Source organism: Euleptes europaea, chromosome 6 (genome assembly GCF_029931775.1).
Source record: "Euleptes europaea isolate rEulEur1 chromosome 6, rEulEur1.hap1, whole genome shotgun sequence".
Lineage (NCBI taxonomy): Eukaryota > Metazoa > Chordata > Lepidosauria > Squamata > Sphaerodactylidae > Euleptes > Euleptes europaea.
The window spans coordinates 46,311,520-46,322,758 of record NC_079317.1 but is presented as its reverse complement, the minus strand read 5'-3'; positions in this window follow the sequence as shown (position 1 = coordinate 46,322,758).

Genomic DNA, 11,239 nt, shown 5'->3' with positions numbered 1-11,239 from the left:
TAAGGAGAGTAACAAAAATAAAACATCTGTATAATTATTTACTGTGGGGTTTTAGCTTTCCAGAGTTTGATCAGACAAGCTCAGGGGCAATTCAGTTTCCCCCAAGGGAAAAACTACACCAGTCCTCTAAGAACTGTGGTTCTGTTGAAACTACAATTAGCATCCTGACAGGGGTGGGTGGTGGGGGCAGGATGGACAGACTGAAAAGCTAACAGCACATTCTGGGCATGTACAGAATTTCATTTTAATATTGTGAACCAATTTAGATCTTTCAATAAAACTGAGCTTTTTTTGGGGGGGCAACCCCATTATGGTGCAAGATGGGGAAGGGGAGAGAATTGAAGTTAAGAAAGACCTGCTTGCCCCTGTGCTCTATAGTGGGTCCGCAGCTGAGCTAGACTTTGAACTCTGGCCAGCTGTGAGAAGGGAAATCCTAGTGAGTGTTTCTCATACATCTTTGAAAAGCAGTGTGTCTTTCCCCAAGATGCAGAAGTAATCTCATACAAGGTTGAAGATGTTTGTTTATTTCTTAGAGGCGTGGTTTTTGAAATAATCAGTTCTGTTACCATCATGGATAAAATAGATGCAATCAGATTTGCAAATAACGGTGAAAGTATGTAATTACAGGAACTGAAGTATTGTGGCTTTTAAAATCATTTTTAGAATACATTTCTTTCCTGAGCCACCACTTGATAGGCTCCATGATGACTGCTTCTTGTCTCATGATCAGACTTCTCCGTTGTGCAGCATCATCCTGTCTCAATTCTGTACCAAACTACTTAGCATGGCACTTTGCTAACAAAAAAAGAAAGAAAACTTACTTTTGTCACTCTTATAAATGTGCCCTTTCTAATTTCTTTTCCCTCCCTTGCTTTTAGAAGAATGAAAAGACAAAAAAAGACTATTACTGTAATTAAAAGTCATTTTTGAATAACCTCAGAAGATTGTTTCTAGAAATCAAAACATCTTTATGGTCCCCTTTATAAGGAGAGAAAGACAAGTGACTGGGATCCTGTACACTTTACTGTAGTCTACATTAATTACCTTCTATTAAAAAATGACAAAGATCTTTTTGAAAGGGAATCTGGCACTCTTTCTCAAGAAATGATGACAGACACCCTACTCTCTGCTGATTTCTTGACACTTCTAATTACCTGTATTCATTTGAAATCGTTTTCTTTGTAGTGAGTTATTGGCATGATTTTCAGAGAACAAGAGGAAAATGGAAAACATTTTAGCAAGTTAAGGGGGAAAAAATCAACAGTATCATTGTTTGCAGCTTTTGTTGAAACTACCTATGCAAGTCATTTGAGGGACATGAAGGTAAATGAAAGGTTATACTTTGCCCTGCACTGTGTCGCTGGTATTTGTAATGTCAATAACTGTAGAAGGTTGTCAGGAAACTGGAGAGATAAAGGTCAATAGCAATGACAAATATATCATTGTATGTTTGAATATGCAATATCAGCCTAATCTTGTGGTGGAGGTTTTCACACCCTGGAAATATCAATCAGATGCTGTATCAAATCCATCCATTGTTTTCCATCCAGCTCCATAAAAACAGGTAAGCCTTAAACACAAGCTGGGCAGCTTCAGCATTTGAATGAAGTCCACTGTCCATTTTGTTATAAAGAAAACCTAAAGTTCAGACAATTTTCAAATATTGAAATTTCAATTTTGAATATGTTTATTATATATTGGCTTAATTATAGGAGGCAAAATCATTCGTCTCTGTATTTGCATGATTTGATATTATTACAATGAATGTGGCTGAGTTAAATAGAAAAAGTTATATGATTTATATTGAAATAGGAGGTACAAAGTTCATTTTTTCTTTTTGTTGTTGCATGGTTTGTCCTTTTACTTTATATAAAAATGTAAGAAAATGTTACAGAAAAGGGCAAGCTAGTTAAACATTGTTTTCCTTATAGCAGCCTTGAAAATAAGTCCAAAAACGTAGTAGCCCACAAAAATCTTTAGTAGCCCATCTGCCCAAACATATTATGGTAGTAATGTGTTGCCTAAAAGAAAAAAAAGAGAGTCACATTTGTAGTTCTTTTGATCCGGATAGCCTGAAGGAAGGCTTTTCTTACCACTGATGGCTGGCAAATGATTATTTACAAGCTTGCCTCCAAGACAAATGAATGTAAACAAGTATCCCAAGTAAAACATCCTTATTCTCTAAGTTTAAGTAGGAGAATTCTGTCTTCTTCACCGTGATATTTATTAATCATGCTTTTCAAAATATTTTGCAAAAGCACAGCAGGAATAATTCTTCAACTGTTTCCTGCAAGGTCAACCTCCCATGGTGTTTACCATGTCACACTGGTGAGGACTCCTTATCTCTTTATCTAAATGTATACCAGTTTGTTTAACAGATCCGTTGTATGAAATTCTCGTTGTAATGGTGAGTAGAATTCAAATGCAAGTACAGAATAAAGAATTCCCTGATAAGCTTTACATTAAATAAAATGTTTACACAACATGGATAATCTTGCTAAGAGAATTAGCAAGGTATGTTGAACAAAGGGAGATGTTATGGAATTAGTTGTCCATAGAGACATTTCCATTGAAAGATTTGATGTAAAGAGAGGATTTTAAACACTCCTGATAACTGGCCCTCAGAGCCTGCCTCCTATTCTTTTTTATCTTGTGCTAGTTCATCTTTTCCTGTTTCTCATGTCATACATGTCAACTTCAGGTGCCTCTTGAGTTCACCTCTGTACTCTACTCTCTCCTGCAAATATTAATGATGTTGACGGCTGTATATGCCCAAACTAATATGGCACTCAGAGGATCTGTCCCAGGGATCTGATCTGCTAACACTGCACCTTCCTCCAACTCAGTGAGCCTTATCCTGCTAGTGGAAGAGTCTCCTGCATGAGGGGAAGGGTATTGGCATCAGGTGAAAGCCCCACTATTAGGAGAATGAATCAGTGGGACCCAAGCCCAGATCTTGATGTATAAATCTTCACTTAACTGAACAATATGTTTACACATTGCTTATTTTATTACTTAATTTAACATCTTAATGTCATATTTTTTTCTTGCATTCTTTTTTTTTTTTTGGTAAATTTTATTTTTCAACACAGCACAACATTTACAAACATATGAAAATACACATATAAACATAACCAATACGATTGTTACATTATCCTGAAATTACATTTCAATTATTTTTCTTTGATGTTCACTTCTCCATATTCTAATTATATTTTCGCATCTGCTAATACATTTACTCCTCTGCTTTCCACTTTACTGCATATACCACTCTTGCCGCTGTCACCATATACCAAAATAATTCATTATATATTTTGGCATATTATTTGGTAAGATATTTAATAACATGCTTTTGGTATCTATCACAAATTTAATTTTCAATATTCTTTGCATTTCATCATGTATCATCCAATATTTTCTTGCCTTCCTACAAGTCTACCACATATAATAGAATGTTGCATCTGTATTCTGACATTTCCAGTGTTTCCCATTAAAGACTTTATTAGCCTTTGCTATGTCTTTAGGCATTATGTACCATCTAAAAAATATTTTGTACCAATTCTCTAACGTTTGGCATTCCGTGGACTTAATTTCTTTAGTCCATAAATTCTCCCACTGATTCATATTTATACTTCCTCTGAAGTTTTGCATTCATTTTATCATAGTATTTTACTTTTTCTTGCATTCTTCTCTACATTCTCGTGTTTAAAATTACAGTGCCCTGCATGCACAGAACCATATGTGGAACCATCCCCTGCCAGGCTGCATCTACACTGAACTGCCTGGCATCGTGCCCAGCCCATATCATCATATTCACAGTCTTCAGTACTCCTACGGACCCTTCTACTAGCTCATAGGTCTACCTTTGCTTTCCCATGAGTGGTCTGTGAATGCTTGTGCCCTGAATAATAATGGGTTGCTGTGGGCTCTATGAGAGGAGTACAAAGTCTAACTGGGAATGGACTGGATCATCAGGGTGCTGTGTACCCATCAGACCAGTGACAGAGGAGAGGAGGGTCCATACACTGTCCTAGGCTTGCAGAAAGGGCCAGAAAAATGCATCCTTAATAATTGCAGCTTTCTTGGTGGCTAGATCTCAGTTCCTTACAAAAATAATTAGCATAAAATTGTGTATATATTGGTTTCAGTTTGTCTCCCCCCTTTTATAGCATTTCAGTGACGGGTTGTTGTTTTTTTAAAAAAAATATTGTTGAAGGCTTTCACGGTCAGAGTTCATTGGTCTGCGCAGGCAGGGCAGAGGGGTTTAAAGACCCCCGCCCCTCTTCCTGGGACTTCCCTGAAGGCACACGGGGGGGGGAGATCTGTGCCTCCCAGCCGGGAGGCACGCATCTATTTAAAGGCCCACCCGCACGCCTTCAGGGAAGTCCCAGGAAGAGGGGCGGGGGGTCTTTAAACCCCTCTGCCCTGCCTGCGCAGACAGAGCAGAGGGGCTTGACAACCCACCGCCCCTCTTCCCGGGAGTCCCGGGAAGAGGGGCGGGAGGGGTCTTTAAACCCCTCTGCCCTGCCTGCGCAGACAGTGCAGAGGGGCTTGACAACCCACCGCCCCTCTTCCTGGGAGTCCCAGGAAGAGGGGCGGGGGGGGGGTCTTTAAACCCCTCTGCCCTGCCTGCGCAGACAGTACAGAGGGGCTTGACAACCCATCCCCCATCTTCCCGGGAGTCCCGGGAAGAGGGGCGGGGGGTCTTTAAACCCCTCTGCCCTGCCTGCGCAGACAGTGCAGAGGGGCTTGACAACCCATCCCCCGTCTTCCCGGGAGTCCCGAGAAGAGGGGTGGGGGTCTTTAAACCCCTCTGCCCCCCGTGCCTTCATGGGCTTCCCTGAAGGCGTGCGGGGGGCCCTTTAAACAGATCTGCGCCTTCCAGCTGGAAGCCCATGAAGGCCCGTGGGGTGCTCTTTAAAGACCCCCGCCCCCTTCCCAGCTCTTTGAAGTGGTGAGCGCCGCCTGGGCAGGCGGCGCCCAGCACTTCAAAGTCTTGGCTGAATTTTTCCCCGAACTCCAGATCTCCCGCCGAATTTCGGGGATCCGAAGCGGGGGAGTTCGGACTTCGGCATGGCCCGAATTTAAAAGGGCCTCATTTTGCCAAAGCCGAATTTTACCGATTTTTTTTAACAATAATTAAAACTACAAAAATGTTATCTACAAATTCACTATATTAGTATATCATTCACTATATTAGTAAAATTCATTTTTGCCAGCTTGTCCCAATATGCGAAGGCCTTTGACTACATCATTTTAAATTCTTCAATATCCTTCCCGTGAAGGGAATCTGTTAGTTTGGCCATCCGCATATATAACCATAACTTTTCTCTCCAGTCTTTAATGAGAGATTTATTTACTAGCTTCCAGGATTTTGCTATTGTAATCCTTGCTGCTGCAAAGCTGTATTGACAAATGACTCTGTCACTTTTATTCATTTTATCTTTAGGGATTCCCAATAAACAAAAAGGTGGGTCAATTTTTATTTTAATATTTATCAAATTGTTAGTCTCCCTCACTACCTTTCTCCAAAACTTTTTAATCTTTTTACAAACCCACCAGGCATGCATAAAGGTTCCTTTTTCCGATCCACATTTCCAACACAAATCAGTATTACCTGTTTTAAATTTACTAACCATCACTGGTGTAATATACCATCTATAAAACATCTTATATAAATTTTCTTTTATTTCATTAGTAATTATAAATTTAAATTCTTTTTTCCACAGATTCTCCCAAACCTCAAGATTAATATTATAACCCGTCCCTCATCCGTTTTATCATAATCGATTTAATCCTTTCCTGCTCTAAATTTGTTTCAATTAACAATTTATATATCCTCGCTATCTGACCTTTATTTCCTTTATTTAATATTAATTCTAACTTAGATTTGTTTCTATTGAACCCAACCAGTTTTTCTTTCTTTTAATTTATAATACATAAACCAATCTCCAATTTTGAGTTCTTCTCTAGATCTAAGTTTTGTGTGCTCTTTCCAGGCACTGTAATAAAACTAAAATTTAGAGATTTCCTTGAGGGCAACCACTATAGTTTATCCAGGTTAAAACCAATTTAGGGATTCAGAGCAGACAGGTTCTCCAGAATAAGAGGTTTGCTATGTATAAGATCAGTAAAGCACGGATTCACTTGATGCATGTGCCAAAGTTTTTTTCCTCGTGTTCAGCAACATAATTAAGCCTGTTGTTATAGATAAACATGGACAACAATAGCATGTTTTTTCTTCTCTTGGCCTGTTTATTTTCATTATGTTTCTCTACGATTAGATTTCTACAATGCAAATGCAAATGAAGTAATATAACTAGAATATGCCCCTTTATGTATAAAAATGAAGACAGAAGTGCATTGGTAGAAAATGCTACTCTAGGCATGTTTATTCAGATGTAAGTTCCATTAGGGTCAATGACCTCCTCCCAAGTAAGTGTGCCTAAGACTACACTGTGTGGCTGCAGTCCTATGTATGTTTATCTATAAGTACCATTGAACTTGCAGGGTTTATTTGAGAGTGCTGAGGTTCATGCTGCATACGTATTATAGGTCAAGAGGTGATTGCCTGTTCTGCTGTAAAGAATTTTGATTATTTCTTTTTGAAGGGGATCCATGCTTTGTGAATCAATTAAGAGTTTTTATAGTGGACTTATATTTGTTCATTTGTTTTAAAAAATCCATCCTTACAAGTGAATTACCAGAGAATTTGAATAACATTAAATATAAAATCAATCTGCTAAAACATTAGTCTTTATTGGCAAGTTCAAAAACTGTCTCCAAATTATGTGTGTAAAGATTTACATTAATAGCAGTTAGAGTGTCCACATTTCACTGGAGAGCTGTGTACAAAAATTCTGTTATTTAACCTGGATTATTGTATTTATTTTTAAAAATGGAAAATGCAGGTAATAGATTTGTATTATAAAGTCCTTCTGAAATTGAATTAAAGAAGAATTCTCTGAACTAGCAAAACTGGATTAATTTAAGTATAATGTAGTATTTTACTTTTCTGAGTGCTATTGGAATTACTCTTATTGAAGCATACATATATAAAATTACACTGGCAGTAAAATCTATATAGATTTTATATGAAGGGTCTATGGCAGTATAATAGATTCTTGCTGTTTTCTGATATCAAATCTTTGCTGGAAAATTCATGCAGATTTTCAATCTGAAATGGAAGAGAAGGGAACCAGTACGCTTTGAAGAAAGATATCAATAAACATACAATAAATATACAAATTTATATTATATTTAAAATATTTTCTAGTACTTTATCAAGCACACAAAGTTGTTTACAAATAAATTAAAACTTGTACCTAAGCAGAATTCTGAATACCCACACCCTCCATAACAGAGATTTTAGGCGCCGGATCTGGATTTTTGGCCTGAAAACCTGCTACTATTATGTTGCTAGTGATGATCTCATGTTCTCTTTGTAAGACCCCATCTGACTATTGGAAGTGCTGAAACTGCTAATTTCCTTACATTATATATTTCTGTAAATTCTGGACCCCTGTATATTTAGCCCAATCAGGATAATATTTTGCCTACATGATTCAAAGAGGATATTTGGCAGTGCCAGGTTTTCTACTGAAGTGCAGGTATTTTAAAAATCTTTCCCTATACCTTTTGCTCTTCTTGTTTGTTCAGTATGTCCTAACATTACTTTTGTTTGACTTCAGTAAATCTATCAAGATCTGGACACATTATGCATATATCCCTAAGCTATGATGGGGTTTTACTTTTTTATCTGCTTAAAAGGTAAAGGTAAAGGTCCCCTGTGCAAGCACCGGATCATTCCTGACCCATGGGGTGACGTCACATCCTAACGTTTACTAGGCAGACTTTGTTTATGGGGTGGTTTGCCAGTGCCTTCCCCAGTCATCTTCCCTTTACCCCCAGCAAGCTGGGTACTCATTTTACCGACCTCGGAAGGATGGAAGGCTGAGTCAACCTTGAGCTGGCTACCTGAAACCAACTTCCGTTGGGATCGAACTCAGGTCGTGAGCAGAGCTTGGACTGCAGTACTGCAGCTTACCACTTTGGGCCACGGGGCTCTTTTTATCTGCTTAGATGGAGACAATTACTGAATCACTCCTCCAGAGGAAATTGTCTTTATCTGCTTAGATGGAGACAATTTCCTCTGGAGGAGTGATTCAGTAATTTGGGACCTGTCTTGTGGAATCCCAATGTTGAGAGCAATTTTAAGCAGATCTGTTCAGAATTTAATTTAATGAGGCTTACTCCCGTGGAAGTATTCTTAAGACTGCAACCTAGCAGTTCCATCCTGTGCAGAGTTACATCCTTCTAAGGCCATTTAAGTCAAAGGACTTAGAAGGGTGTAACTTGGTTTAGGGGAGTGCTGTAAGTCACCTATGTGCTTCAGTTTTTATGTCAGGCCTCTGGAGATAGTCTGGAGAATTGGAGTGGGGTGTCATTGATATGCTGATGACACTCAGCTCTATATTTCATTACCTAAGCCTTCAGATGCACCCATTCCATTTCTGAATTAGCGCTTTCAGTGTGTGGCAGGATACCTAAGTCAGAGCAAGCGAAAACTGAGTTCAGTCAAGGTGGAGTTGATGGTGTTCAGGAAGTCTGATGTTTTGCAGGGAGTGGACCCACAATGGAAAGGAGCTAGCTTTTCCAGAGCACTTTAAGAGCTTAGAGGTGTTATTTGAAAAGCCAGATAGTATATTAGCAAGAGGTCCTTCTGCTTCCTGCATTTGTTTTGTCAACTCTCTCTCTCTCCAATTGTAGATTCAACCTCTTAAAAATGACACACGACCCATTTGTTTTTAAGTTTAATTCAAGGTATAAATTTCAATTTTTTTCATGACCCACATATCTGAAGAATCATCTCTATATATATATATATGCCTCATGTGCCAATTGTACTCTGCTGGTCATTGCTTAGTGGGGATTTACAAGAGCCCATTTCTTTTCAAAAATGGCTCCCTCTTTGTTGAACTGGTTCCCAGCCAGCGGGATTTGTTTTAGTGGTTTTTATAAATACTGTTTTATTTGCATTGGCAGTTACAGGTTATAAGAGTTCTAGTCATGGGATTTACTGTGGTGACTTTTTAGTTGATGTGTTATGGCTTTAATCAAATGATTTGTAAGCTCCCCTAAGCCACAAAGGGGAAAGTGGAATAAAAATATTTCAATAAATAAATAAGCATGGTATTCTACAATTTAGTTACCCTTTTCCTCTCATGATAAAGGGTCTTACAGCAGACCAGTTCCTGGCTCTCCTAGAACCCCAGACCCTAATCAAGGGTATCCATTTGTCCATCCCCTGGCTTGGGCCCTGCCAAAGGCCATCTCCCTCAAGCTGCTCCGGCTTTGGGCTTTCCTCCTTTTCAAAGAAGTATTAAGAGATCAGCCCAACAGTCTACCACCCACCATTCTCCATTTTAGAGCCCAACATCATCTCAGACTGGAAGGGAAAAGAAGTGTGATTATAGTTTTTGTGCAATCTACAGTGGTAGAACTGCAGAAGGGGCTCAGGCATGGGCATGGAGGATAAGATCAGAGGAGAATGTGGTAGGTAGGAAGAAAGGCTGGTTGAGTGGTCATTATGTACTGAACGGAGACATTTTATTATTTGCTTAAAGCATTTTTATGCCACCTTGACAAGCTGGCAGTCAAAACATTAAAACAAAATTATACACACTTACATACATATAGCACACACACACACACACACACACACACACACACACACATATATCTAAACACACAATTCCAAACAAAACAAACAAGTTTTGTTTGTCAAACAAGATAATGAAAGAGGGGGATAAATTGGTCTCTTTGGGGAGGGGATTCCACAGTTTGGTGCCAAAACTGAGAAGAGCCATTCTCAAATGGTGGAAGCACCTGAAGCAGGTCCAAAGATGTCCATAGTAGTTAGGTAAGTTCATATTGGAATAGGCAGTACTTCAGGTATGGCAGAGGTGGAAAAATATGGAACATGAAGGTCAGGTTGGTTCTAGAAGCTTATTGGGTTGGATCCAACCAGCTATTCAGTTAGTGAAAAAGGAAGAAAGAGTATCCCTTGACAATTAAAAAAACCTGCTGGGTTTCATATGACCTGCATGGACAAAATCATGTGTGACTGGAATTGTGTTAAGGAGGGGAACTGAAAGGGTGAGCTGGCTGGATCCAACCTGTTATAATTAATTTAATCTGAAAAGAAGCATGACAGTTGGCACTATTTGGATATCTTCCAATCTATTTTTCTATCTTCCAATCTGTCTGGTATTACCTGATTCAGAAGGTAAGAGGTTAAACAGTAGTTATGTAATTGACCGGGCGATTTCCCAATCAGCAGAGTTACATAGATATTGACACTTAAGAGGTCTACACTGATTGGTCTGTCTTTCCAAAGAGTTTAGGGTATACACACAGTGATGGCTCACTAGTTTTGGGCAGCTTTGAATTGCTATAATCAGTTGCTATTACAGATGCCCAGGAAATTCCAAGATTGGCTAACCACCTCCCTACAAGCAGAGAGTTGATTATTTGGTAAGCTGCTTGTATGTGTTCAAATGAATTTCATGTGATGACACTGCTGGAAATCATAGTGCTAGTTGTCAGATTCCATCCAAAGGGTTTGCTGTGTTCATCATTTTTTTTAAAATGAAGTTAGTACTATTAGACAATTACACTATTTCTATCACTAGGTGATATTTCTAGTATCAAGGCATAATAGAGCTACTGACATATATTTTTTAAAAAGTTAGAGGCATACTTCCCTGGTGTAGGTGTTGCACACCCCCCCACACACATACACATCTGCCCAAAAGCACATAAATAATAGAAAAACATTACATTTTATTTGAGACTTACTTTTTAGGTGTCCCCTTGTTCCTTTGGTATCTGCCCCTTATAATCAATAATCTGCATCCGCTCTGTTGACTGATCAAAGTATACCTCTTTTTTTAGTGTGAATGGGTTAGCACTGTTGCATCATGATGCCAAGAATACGCCTAACATTAGAAGAAGTGGGATAGTGGCAATTTATTTTTGTTGTTGTTTTTAAAAATTGGTGACTACAGCAAGCAGTTCAGAGGCTAGCAACTAGAACTGCAGTACCTGAAAGTGCAACAACCTGACCCCATAGAATGCACAGTTTCAGAGTTGCTCAACATAAACATAGGTGAAATCACCTCTGAGATGATCCAGTCAGAAACTCACACCACTTTTGATTGTGGAAATCGATCAAAGC